The sequence below is a fragment of the Nyctereutes procyonoides genome, unplaced genomic scaffold, assembly GCF_905146905.1.
Source record: "Nyctereutes procyonoides isolate TBG_1078 unplaced genomic scaffold, NYPRO_anot_genome, whole genome shotgun sequence".
Classification (NCBI taxonomy): domain Eukaryota; kingdom Metazoa; phylum Chordata; class Mammalia; order Carnivora; family Canidae; genus Nyctereutes; species Nyctereutes procyonoides.
In genome coordinates, this window is record NW_026575019.1 from 104,782 (window position 1) to 117,821 (window position 13,040).

General features: G+C 47.4%; 1 non-coding gene across 1 annotated transcript; it reads left to right on the forward strand.

Moving 5' to 3' along the window:
* The first annotated feature begins 8,070 nt into the window (after positions 1-8,070).
* Positions 8,071-8,177, forward strand: LOC129522161 (U6 spliceosomal RNA). Its single transcript, XR_008666892.1, has one exon. It is a non-coding gene; the product is annotated as a U6 spliceosomal RNA (small nuclear RNA).
* Positions 8,178-13,040: the final 4,863 nt, after the last annotated feature.

Consider the following 13,040-nt stretch of genomic DNA (forward strand, 5'->3'; position numbering starts at 1 on the left):
TAAGCGGGCTGTATGACACAACACACAATCTTGGAGACCTCAGCATGGTGCCTGGTACAGTGTGTATGACTGTGTGTGTACTCCAGTAGAGTTGGTATAGAGCAGGAAGCCTGATGAGGGATTCAGTCCCAGGACCTGGGATCACGACCTAACGAAGGCAGACCTGCACCACTGAGCCTCCCAGGCACCCCAGAAAACAGAATGTGGTCTCCCGTAGGCCCAGGGCCCCTGCTTAGGCGCAGCAGGCATTGTGGTGCATGCTGGGATTTTTGGCCTGGGCCTGGGTGTCCCCACTGGCAGAATGGACATGTTGGGCCTTCATGGCACATGCCACAAAGGATAGCTGTGCGAGTGTGGAGATAAATACACAGTTGGTCTTTGACTCCCTCCCCACCACATACACACAGAATTTCTAAAACGCTTGGAATTTACAGCGTGACATGGTCAGAGGAGCACCTTTTAAACATAGGTGAGTTTAGGGACGCTTGGGTGGCTCAGTGGTTGAGTGTCTGCCTTTGGCTCAGGGTGTGACCCCAGGGTCCTGGGATCGAGTCCCACATTGGGTTCCCTGCAGCGAGCCTGCTTCTCCCTCTGCCTGTGTCTCTGCTTCTCTCTGTGTCTCTTGTGAATAAATAAATAAAATCTTTAAAACCATACGTGAGTTTAAAGCTCACGAGGTGACTCTAGGTGGGGCCTGTGTTGGGGGCTGGTGGGTGGAAGAACAGATCACATGACCAGGCCTCCAGAGTGGGGATGTGGACCTCCAGCACCAGAGATTGGTGGTTGAGTCCTTCATGTCCTGGGACCTCCACAAGCAGGGTGCATCAGGGGCGCTCATCCCCATGCGGGGGCTTGTCCAACACTGTGCCCCAGAGATCCCAGCTCCCACCAATGCCGAGAGCATCCACATGTTCATGGGGGGCGAGCACGAGCATTCCTGTCATGGGCATGAGGCTCGGCTCATCCAGGTCTTGATCTCCCATGAGGCCACAGCAGCCCCTGAAGACCTGTGGGTGAGGCCATCCCCACTCTGCCTCCCTGGGCATATGGCGGTTTCTCAGGACTTCCTGGGCTGGTGGGAGCTTTGGCTCTGCTGGGAGTGGGCACAGAGCATGCATCTGCTGTACCCACCCCTGGTCTCCTCTGGGAGTCTGTCTTCGCAGGGTGTGGGATGAGAGCTGTAGGGTGCACACTGCCAGATGCTCTATTTGTCCTGCATCGGTGGTCAGATACGGGAACCTCAGCATGGCTTCTGCGTCTTTCCCAGCCTAGTCAGTCCAGCCTGGCCTGTCCCATGTGCACACGTCCAGGGGGGCGCCCCGAAGTGAGTGCTGGGCTGTGTGTGTGAGTGTTTCCAGCTGTTCTCAAGGACTCCTTTCAAAATGCCACTACTGTCCCCTCCCAGCTACACCCCTGCCCTCACTTTGGACATGTCACGGTGCACTAAAAGGCAGGGGGTGGCAGCGTGTGATGACTTAATAGGGCTGCCGTAACAGAATACGGTAGACTGGGGGGCTTAAACCATGGGAACTCATGTTTTCACAGTTCTGGAGGCTGGAGGTTGAGCTCACGGTGTGGGCAGGGTTAGCTTCTCCTGGGGCCTCTGTCCTCGGCTTGTTGATGGCCATCCCTCTGTGTGTGTGTGTATGGCGGTGTATGTGTGTGTGTGTGTGTGTGTGTGTGTGTGTGCGTGTCCTAATCTCTTCTTATAAGGTCATCAGTCCTATCGGATCAGGGCCAGTTCAAATGACCTAATTTAACTGTAGTTACTTCTTCGAAGACCCTACCTCCAAAAAGGGTCACAGCCCAGGTCCTGGGGATTAGGACTTCAACACAGGAATTTGGGACAGCACCAGGTCCAGAACACAGAGGACATGGTACTGAAGTGTTGCCTGCTCAAACAGCTGAGGTGGGGCAGTGATGAAGCCTCTCTAGTCCATTTTCCATTCCACGCAGGAGGAAAGGAAATCGCAGGGAGCAGGGTGCCTCCCGGCTATGTGACACTGCACTGTGGTGTATGAGCTGCTCTGAACCCAAGCACATCCTGTAGGCTGTGCTGCCTTAGCCTGTTGCGGTCCCCCCACTGATTTCAGGAACTGTTGTGGCGGAGCAGAATGAGTTGTTAATGGTCAGTGACCTCCTGGCCTTCCAGGGGCCTGAGCATTTTTCAGCAGCACCCAGGGCCGTGTACAGCCTCGTAGGCATCACAGCAGATATGTGGGTGGCAGGGGTTTTCAGGATTCGGAGGCAGGGGTGGGGGGTGCTGTATGTTCTAAGGGTGTGGGGCAAGCGCCCAGCACTCCCAGAGGGTCGTCAGGTGGCTGGGGGGTGCCGTTGGTCAGCTAGGCTTGGGTAAGACTGCAGGGGAGCTGGAAGAGGAGGGTGGTAATGTTCCCAAGAGCCACAAGGTCCCTGCAGTGTGAGTGGACAGTGGACGACCTAACTGATCCCTGTGCTTTAATGTTTGAGAGGGTCATGGAGGAGATGCTGGCACGTTGGGGCACAGGAAGGCTCTTCCTGCAAAGGCACAGCAGTGTCAGAGGCTGCCTTCCCCTCACCCTTGTGGCCCTGGTGCCTGGGCAGGAGGCTGTGTGTGCAGAGGACGAGTCTCTCCTGGGGTAGGGGTGAGCTCTCTCTGCAGATGAAGCTCCCCTGGGCACCTCTGGGCACCAGACAGGCACAGACCAGTACGCCCTGGAGCCAGTGACATCAGCATCTAGCAGGACAGCTGGACCTGAACAAATGCAAGCTGGGGTACCCCCAGCAGAAGCGTGCACAAAATGCAGTCTGCTGGGGACGAAGGCTTTCTCATCCCGCCAGTGTGCTAGCTCTGCTTTCTAAAACACTTCAGTATCCAAACGGACAAATGTCTCTGCTTTATTCTTTCCTTTTTTCCTTTTTCAAGGATTTTATTTACTTATTCATGAGAGACACACAGAAAGAGCAGAGACATAGGAAGAGGGAGAAGCAGGCTCCCTCCAGGGAGCCTGATGTGGAACTTGATCCCAGGACCCCAGGATCACATCCTGAGCCGAAGGCAGACGCTCAACTGCTGAGCCACCCAGGCATCCCAGGATTTCCTTCTTAAAAAACATCTTGATGTATAGGCAGTGATATATATGTTGTATCTTCTCCATCCATTACCTGTGGATGGGCACTCAGCTTGTAGCCACATCATGGCTGCAGTGAACCTGGGAGTGCAGACATCTGTTCACCATCAATTTCATTTCCTTTTGATATATACCCAAAAGTGGAATTGCAAGGTCAAATGCCAGTTCTATTTTTAGTTTCTGAGGAACCTGCCTGCTGTGTTCCCTCCTGGATGTACTGATGTCCACTTCCACCACACTGTGCAAGGGTAACCAATTTCTTAACACTGTAAAATCTCCACTCCCTCTGCCTTTTTTAGTCTTTCTTTCTTTCTTTTTTTAATGGAAAGTCTATTAAAGATTTTATTTCTTTATTTGAGAGAGAGACAGAGTACAAGAGAGCATGGGGAGAGGTGGACGGAGGGAGAGAGGGAAGCAGACTCCCCCAGGATTGGTGGGAAGGTCAGGGGTAAGGGGGTGAGGGAGTCGAGGGGGAGGGCTTGATCCCAGGACCCCGAGATCACGACCTGAGCTGCAGGCAGTTGCATCACCGATGGAGCCAGCCAGCCATGTGCCCTCATTAGTGGTCTTCTGATTAGTGGGTTTGTGGGTACTTAAGACGTTTGCATCTCTATTCCTCTCATCTGCCTTAGAACTTGAGTCCTGGTGATACCACAACGTTCACAGTAGCAATGTCCACAACAGCCAAACTGTGGAAGGAGCCTCGATGTTCATCGACAGATGAATGGATAAAGAAGATGTGGTCTATGTATACAATGGAATATTACTCAGCCATTAGAAAGGACGAATACCCACCATTTACATCAACGTGGATGGAACTGGAGAGTATTATGCTGAGTGAAGTGAGTCAATCAGAGAAGGACGATCATATGGTTTTACTCATATGTGAAAAATAAAAAATAGTGAAAGGGATTATAAGGGAAAGGAGAGGAACTGAGTGGGAAAAATTAGAAAGGGAGACAAACCAAGAGAGACTCCTAACTCTGGAAAACAAACAAAGGGTGAGGAAGGGGAGGTGGGTGGGGGGTTGGGGTAACTGGGTGACGGGCTCTGAGGAGGGCACTTGACAGGATGAGCACTGGGTGTTATATGTTGGCAAATTGAATTGAAGTAAAAACAAATGTAAAATAAAATAAAATAAAATAAACAAAAAGACCTTGAGTCCTGGAGCAGAGAGAAGAGGACACGGGGCTCAGCAGGAGGCCACAGGGCTAAGGAGCGCTGACACAGTGGAGAGGCAGGGAGATGCAGAGGCACAAAGCATGCAGATTTGCAGAAACCCCACTTCGTCCTGTGGGTCCCAGGGCTGCAGCTGTGCCCCCTGCAATAACCTCCTTGATAATGGGTTGGAGACAAAACCTCCTCTGCTTGCTGGTTGACCGGAACTGCATGACCTAAACCCCTAATCACCATTGAATTAAGACAACCCAAACAAACCCAGCAGGCATATTTTTCATCCCTAGAGTTCATCGCATAGAGTTTCCATGTGAAAGATAGTTTGGTGGCCACGAGCAGCTGGTATGTGCCATGCCCTGCAGCAGCCACCCACTGTTCTCACACCCACAGCAACATCTGAACCCATTTTCCTGAATTCCAGGTCCATTTCTCTGAAAAGAAAATGGACCATCTTTGTGGGATGACTCAGGCAACTTCTCTTTTTCGTCTGGTCCTCCCTAATATATTCTCCAGATTTTTCTATAAAGTTCCAACAAAAATTTTGATTTTTTTTTTAGATAGGTCAGGGATAACAGGGTAATGCGTAACAGTGTGGTTAGGAGGTGAAGGCAGCAGGCGATGACTTAGGAGACATGCACTACAGACGTATACCTTTGGTTCCTAAATGTGGCCCAGAGCCTGGGGAGTCCTGGCAGCCTGTAGGGGGATCTGCAAGGTTAAAACTTCTTTCATGGTAGGGGTGCCTGGGTGGCTTAGTGGGTGAAGCGCCTGACTCTCTGTTTGAGCTCAGGTCATGACCTTAGGGTGGTGGGATGGAGCCCTAGGCTTGGGTCTGTGTTCTGTGCAGACTCTGCTTCAGATTCTTTCTCTCCATCCTTCTCACTCTTGTTCTCTCTTAAATAAATACACAAAATCTTAAAAAAATACTTTAAAAAACCCTATTTTCATAATAGTATTTTTCACTCTCAGAAGGGTGCCAGGGAATTTTGGGTCGCTATATGATGTAGGATGTTGCGACACTGGATACAGAGAGAGCTGTGAAACTTCAGCTGTTTTCCCATCCGTCAGACTTTCAGCAGAGACGCAGAATGCAAAACAGTGTTACTCCCCTTATGAGACATTGGTTTGTTTTGGGAAACTTCTTTTTAAGAAAACTGCATTACTTAGGTTCACATGTGTATTATTGTTTTAGAACACATTAATGATTATGTGACATTTTTCTCCTTCCTAATTTATGGCACCAGAAATCCTGATCGACAAGATCCTCACACGAAAGCCCCAGGGGTACGCATTTCTGAGCGTGTAAAGGGGCCTTGTGTCCCAGTCTGCTGAGAACTGCTGCCCCAAGCGAGCCAACCTCTCCAACCTCTCCAACCTCTCCATCCTTCCCACGTCGCGGTTACAGGGAGAGGCTTAGATTGGATCGTTCCCAACCTCCCTGTATTTCTGGGCGCTTGAAGGCGACGTCCCTAGGCCTGCAGGCTTGCAGTGGCCTCCCGGTGTCTGGGTGTCGGTGGGCACGACGAGGAGGTGGGTTGCGGGACGGCGGCCCCCAGCCCCGTGCGCGCTCCGCAGGCTGTGGCTTCCCCGTGCGCGTTATGGTTTGTTGTGGTTGTTGTTGGGCTCCGTTAGGAGGAACCCGGCGGGGGCCAGTGTGTCCCACAGCTGACCTCCATCCAGATCTAGGGGGACGGGGAGCCCAGGAAGGCACCGCCGGGGGTAGGTCGCAGCCTGGAGACGGTGTGAAGTCAGGAGCCCCGCAGGTCCCAGCGCAGGACGCGCTTGGTGCTGCCCCCGCAGTCCTGTACGCCCCCCTGCGGGCAGCTCCCCCGAGACCCAGCACCTTCCTGGGGCATCTCGCTCCTGCCCTGTGTCCCCGCGGCTTCCAGGCCATGAGGGCTCTTTCCTCGGTAAGGCCTCTGCCAGCCCCTCCTCCCTCCTCCAACACCCCTCACCCCCCCATCCCCCGTTTCTCTCTTTGTCTCCGTCTCTCCCTCGGGGTGAGGCTGGGAGGTGCACGCCCCAGACAGCCGGACAGCCTGGAGCCCTACAGGTGGCAGTGGGGAGCATCTGGTCCACCCCTGCTGGACCAGGGGCGCAGAGGGCACCTGACCCAGGCAGCCGCGGCTGGCTTTGCTTAGAGTCCTGGGAGGGAGGGAGGCCTACAGAGACAGAGACAGGGACAGAGACAGAGACAGACGCGAGGGACGGGCTCAGCCTGCTGCCTTTGACCCCCGTGCGAGATGGGGCTGCACTCAGGTTCTGGAAAGGAGAAATGCCCACAATGTGGGCAGGAAAAGTATTGCAACAGCGGTGTCAGGCCACTTCTATTTTTTTTGCCCCCCCCCCCACTTTTTTTTTTGTAATTTGAGGATCCCAGTGCATTAAAAAAAAGGAGAAGAAATGACAAAGCAGGGTTACAAAACTGGGGTGTTTTAACGGGTTACCTGGAATAGGCCCGAATTTACGTTCATTCAAGGTCCTTGGCAGGAATATTTTATCTCTATATGCACAAAAAGAAGACAGCCATGGGGCTCTCTGCTCTGGGCAGAATGTACAGTTCTGTTTCCCAGCACAGTAATCTCACTTTGGAGTCCAGATGAACTGGACACCGTGTTAATGAGGCGCCTGAGCAGCAGTTCTAGGGGGCAAAATCTTTTGATACCTGTTGTAGTGGTAAGGAAGCATTGGCAGGACTGTCATCACGGGGCCTGGCAGTAGGAGGCAGAGCTCCTGCTCAACTCTGGATACAGCAGAGAGGGCTGGGGGGCCAGCCCTGAGAGCAGGGAGGGTGGCCCAGCTGGGCTGAGTGAGCTCCCCAAACCCACCTAACAGGATTCCAGCTGAAGACCCCCAGGGGCTTAGCCTTCCAGGAGGTGCTGAGAAACCTACTCAGATCCAGGGTGACCACAGAGCCAGCCAGGATGACTTAGATTTCTTGCTGGCCAGGCAGCCAGATTTCAGGGTTTCAGGGCTCAAAGGAACCCAAGTGAAGTCTAGTCAAGGTGAGACGCTTTGTCACTGGTCAACATTAACTGAAAGCTGGTGTTTTTGTTTTTGCTTTTAAAAAATCTCCTACCATACTTAGAAACACCTTGCAATGATATATTGTGTTTTGAGCAAAAGATTTGCAGAAATATGAAAAAATAGAATGCTGTATTGTAGGTAATATGGCCTGGAAATAGGCCTGTGCTTAAAATTATGTGTTTATGTGTGTGAAATATATATATGTCTATCCACACTTTTATTTTTATTTTTATTTTTTTAAAGATTTTATTTATTTATTCATGAAAGACACAGAGAGAGGCTGAGACACAGGCAGAGGGAGAAGCAGGCTCCTTGTGGTGAGTCTGATGGGGACCCTGGGATCACGCCCTGAGCTGAAGGCTTAACTTAACCGCTGAGCCAACTGCTGAGCATTAAAAGTGCACTTTTAATTTTACTTTTATGTCTATTACTTTTTCCAGCTTTCTTGAGGTGTAGAACACATATGACAATGTTACGTCATGTAAATTTAAGGAGTACAAATTGTTGCCTGGATACATTTACATGTCACAAAATAGTCACCACCACAGCCTTTGCTAACACCTCCGTCACAGCACAGCATTACCATTTCTTTTCCTGGTGAGAATAGTTAAGATCTACTGTTTTTGCAGCTTTCAAATATGTAATATGGTATTACTGACTATAATCCTTGTGTGCTGTTGGTGGAAACATAAATTGTTCCAATGACTTTGGAAAAAAGAATGGAGGTTTCTCAAAGAATTAAAAATAGTATGACCACGCACTCACTTCAGCAGCGCATACACTAAAACTGGAATAATGTAGAGAAGATTAGCATGGTCCCTGTGCAAAGACGACACACGAATTTGTGAAGCAGTGCATAGTTTTAGAGAAATTCTCACTCCAGTTAATTCATATATTACTGGACATTTACATGTTTCAGGGTTGGGATAAGTCAAACTCCGTTGGTCCATGTGGCCTCATGTCCCAGCACCACATCAAACATCAGGGCTATCTTTTAAGCATGAAAAAAGTAAAATAAAATGACCATATCATCTTGCTATCTCACTTCTGGGTATATATCCATGAAAACATGTTATCGAAGCAATATCTTCACCTCCATGGAGCATTTCACATTAGCCAAGATATGGAAACAACTCAAGTGTCCACCAATGGAGAATGAGTGACCTTTGATCTGGTGTGAGGCTTCTAATCTCCAGCATCACAGAGGTGAAGACACTCCATGCTGCCCTGGGAATAGACAGGCATCCCCATCTGTCCTGGGATTATCCCTGTACATCCTCCCTAGCCCTGAGGACTCCCAGCCCTTTCATGAAGGGTAATCATGGGTGACACGATGATGGGGCCATGGGGGTCCTCCTACCACACACTTCTATCATCCCTCCATCCATCCTGATCCTTTTTCCAAATACAAACTGTGCTGCTTCTTACCAGCACCTGTCCTCAGAGGTGGGACCTGTTTATGTTCTGTGGATTTGAGCCTTTGCGTTCTTCACATGGGACAGAAGAATTTGTCGTCTGAAAAGACAATCCTAGACTAACTGGCAAGCTGGGGAAGTCTAGTTTAGGGCAAGAGTCCCTCCCTAATTCCCCTGCTGTCCAAAGCAGGCCACTTGCCCCAGAGTTCGTTCACCTGACACCAGTTTGTCCAATGCTTGGTCACATTTGCCCTGAAATTGAATAACTCAGACTTAGCTTTCACATATTTTAGGATAGTTTCAGCACTTTTTGTGATTTTGTCTAATCGATGTCATTTCCTATTTGCAATTTATCATTAAAAAAAACATATTCAATACATTACCTGCTTTATTCTCAGGTTACTAATAAAGAAACACACTTTTCAATACTTAATATGTGGCTCACTTTATGTTCCTATTTGACCCTTCTCCTTGGGGTTTTGCTCTTCTTAAATGGGCATTAATCAGTGTTTGGGTTTACCTATTAGGATGAATTGTAGGACTGCCTAGGGCTTGCCTGCAGGAGGCCACATTCTTTTTCAACTAGTGCTTGTTTACACCTGGGTTCAGATCCTGGAAAGGGCTCAGATTTTCCTGCTTTCTGTTACTGTTCTCTAGTGTCAGTGCATTATTGTAAGAGAATTTTCCGTGTGATTTAAATTCTTTTACATTTACTGAGTTTTTTTTTTTAATTGTCCAGAGCAAGGTCTACTTTGATAAATATCCCAATGTTCCAAGAATCCTTGAAAAAAATGTGCTATTTTCGGGTGGAGTGTTGTATATATATCAATTCAATCTAAATGGTTAATTTTGGTGTTCAGTTCTTTTATGACCTTGCTGAATTGCTGTTTATTCTATTGACTCTTGAGAGTCAAAGTCCCAATTGCAATTGTACATCTGTATATTTCTTTTTTTTTCTTCTTTCAGTTCTATCAGTTTTTGCATTTTCTTGTTTGGAGGGTTTTTTTAAGTATTAATTTTTGTATGCTCTATCTTTTTTTTTTTCCTATTTTAGCTTTTCAATCTACCTCTCATTGTATTTGGAACTACTTTGTTGTAGACAGCCGTGGAATTGGAGTATGACAGGGTGGTAGGTGGGGTGGCCCCACTGGAACCTAGGGGTGTCTGTGTCTTGTAGTGCTATTTGAATGGATATTGCCTTCCCAAATTTCCATTTTTCGGTCACTCTCTTCCTGGTGCTTTGACGAAGGGCAAGAGACTTTTCTTGCAACTTTTTTTTTTTTTTTTTTTTGGTCTGCTGTTGGTGGTTCTGAGTTGCAGATGTGGGGAAATCTTTTTCTTCTACCTTTTAAAGTTCTCGTTGGGGGCTCCTGTAACAAAAGACGGATTAACAAGAGAAAATATTACAGGTTTATTTAATATGAGTTTTATATGGCCTGGAAACCTTTACGAGGAAATTGAGGTCTGAGGAAGAAGTTACATCTGAACATTTTTATAAGAGGTTTGATGCAGAGTGGGAAGTCATGGAAAGATGTGAGAGGATAACAAAAGGGTATAAGCTTGGGTAACGTTAAAGATAAGACTGACAGTTATTTCTCTAGCAAAAATAGGTTCGTTCAGGAGTAGCAGAGAATTGCACTTGGTACAAATGAGCTACAGCAAAAGCACAGCTACGTCTGCCAGAGCAGAGAAGCCCTCATTCACAGGGGAAAGGGGAGGTTGTGCATTGGATTAACTGGCACTTTGAAGCACAGTGGCTTGTTTTTGGCTGAGCTGAGACAGTCTCTGGTTGGCTGGGCCCCTGTTGGGGAAGGAGGGAAGTGATTGTTCCTCCTGTTGGGCTGCACAGCACAGGAATATCCACCCCACTGAACCTTGTGACTCTGTTTTTCTCATGTTTCCCTTTATTAATGTTCACAGCCGAGGGCAAGACATTGGGTAAAACTCCACAAGGGCCAGTTCATCAATTCTTCCCTATGTGCCTTTTCTCCTCCAAGATGAGAATGCTCCTCTTCTCTGGGGACAGTGAATGCACCTGTCCCATGAGGGTTTTATGACTTGCTTTAGGGAAAGGTCAGAAAGTCCTTTGTGCACCTGCTGTTTCTTAATTCCATCAGCTGACTTATACATTTATGCTAAGATGCCACATTTTGGTGCAGGGTGTCCTGAACTCCAACAGAAGATTCTTTAATGCTCTATCCAGGATAGAAGGAAGGCAGTGAAGAAACCCAGGGCCCTCACTGTCCTGTACTCATGATATCTCAGGGTGGTCCACCTTCTGTAGAACTTTCAGAGACTTCCTATGCTTTTTTTTTATTAGGATTCTTTATTGTATAAAGGAAGACTTGGGATGGAGTTACTTTATCTTGGTTGAACCACAGGACCCACTTCAGGTTTAAAAATAACCTGTTTATTACAGTATAAGCCACTTCATTCTTTTTAGCAGCTGTGCAGCATTCCATAGTATGTATCAGATTTTATTTAAATTGTAGAATAGCTTTTTATTGAAAATAAACTCTGTAACTTCCAGTGGGACTTCTATCACTCACTTTCTTTTAGGAACACCAACAGGTCCCAAAGCAATCTATACATTCACTGTAATCCCTACCAAAATACCACCATTTTTTACAGAGCTAAATAATCCTAAAATTTGTATGGAAGCAGAAAAGACCCTGAATAGCCAAAGGAATCTTGAAAAAGAAAAGCGAGGTGCCTGGTGGCTCAGCAGTTGAGTGTCTTCAACTCAGAGCATGATCCCCCCTCTGGGGATCGAGTCCCACATTGGGCTCCCGGTGCGGAGCCTGTGTCTCCTTCTACCTGTGTCTCTGTCTCTCTTTGCATCTCTTATGAATAAATAAATAAAATCTTTTAAAAAAGAAAAAAAGAAAAGAAAAGCTGGACTTCACAATCCTGTACTTCAAGTTGTACTTCAAAGCTGTGATCATCAAGACAGTATGGTCCTGGCACAAAAACAGACACATCGCTCTGCGGAGCCGCTCGAGCCCCTCCGAGCTGCTCCAGGCCGCGCAGCCTCCTCCGCAGGGAGCCTCGAAAGATGAATGGATAAAGAAGATGTGGTCTATGTATACAATGGAATATTACTCAGCCATTAGAAACGACAAATACCCACCATTTGCTTTGACGTGGATGGAACTGGAGGGTATTATGCTGAGTGAAGTAAGTCAGTCGGAGAAGGACAAACAGTGCATGTTCTCATTCATTTGGGGAATATGAATAATAGTGAAAGGGAATATAAGGGAAGGGAGAAGAAATGTGTGGGAAATATCAGAAAGGGAGACAGAACATAAAGACTCCTAACTCTGGGAAATGAACTAGGGGTGGTGGAAGGGGAGGAGGGCAGTGGGTGGGGGTGACTGGGTGACGGGCACTGAGGGGGACACGTGACAGGATGAGCACTGGGTGTTATTCTGTATGTTGGTAAATTGAACACCAATAAAAATTAATTTATTAAAAAAATTCCAAAAAAAAAAAACCACCAGACACATCGATTAATAGAACAGAATAGAGAACCCAGAAATGGTCAACTCATCTTCAACAAAGCAGGAAAGAATATCTGCTGGAGAAAAGACTCTTCAATAAATGGTGTTGAGAAAATTGGACAGCCACATGCAGAAGAATGAAACTGGACTGTTCTCTTATACCATATACAAAAATAAGTTAAAAATGGATGACAGACTTAAATGTGGGACAGGAATCCATCAAATCCTAGAAGAGAACACAGGTAGTAACTACTTTGATCTTGGTTGTAGCAACTTCTTGCAAGATACATCTATGAAGGCAAGGGAAACAAAAGCAAAAATGAACTATTGGGACTTAAGATAAAAAGCTTCTGAAGAGCAAAGGAAGCAGTCAACAAAATTAAAAGACAACCTACAGAATGGGAGAAGATATTTGCAAATTACATATCAGATAAAGGGCTAGTATCCAAGATCTATAAAGAACTTATGAAACTCAACACCCAAAAACCAAATAATCCAGTTAAGAAATGGGCAGAAGACATGAACAGACATTTCTGCAAAGAAGACATATACACCGACAACATGCACATGAGAAAATACTCTGCATCACTTGCCATCAGGGAAATACAAATCAAAACCACAAAGAGGTACCACCTCACACCAGTGAGAATGGGGAAAATTAACAAGGCAGGAAACCACAAACGTTGGAGAGGATGTGGAGAAAGGGGAACCCTCCTGCACTGTTGGTGGGGATGTGAACTGGTGCAGCCACTCTGGAAAACTGTGAGGAGGTTCCTCAAAGAGTTAAAAATAGAGCTACCCTATGGCCCAGC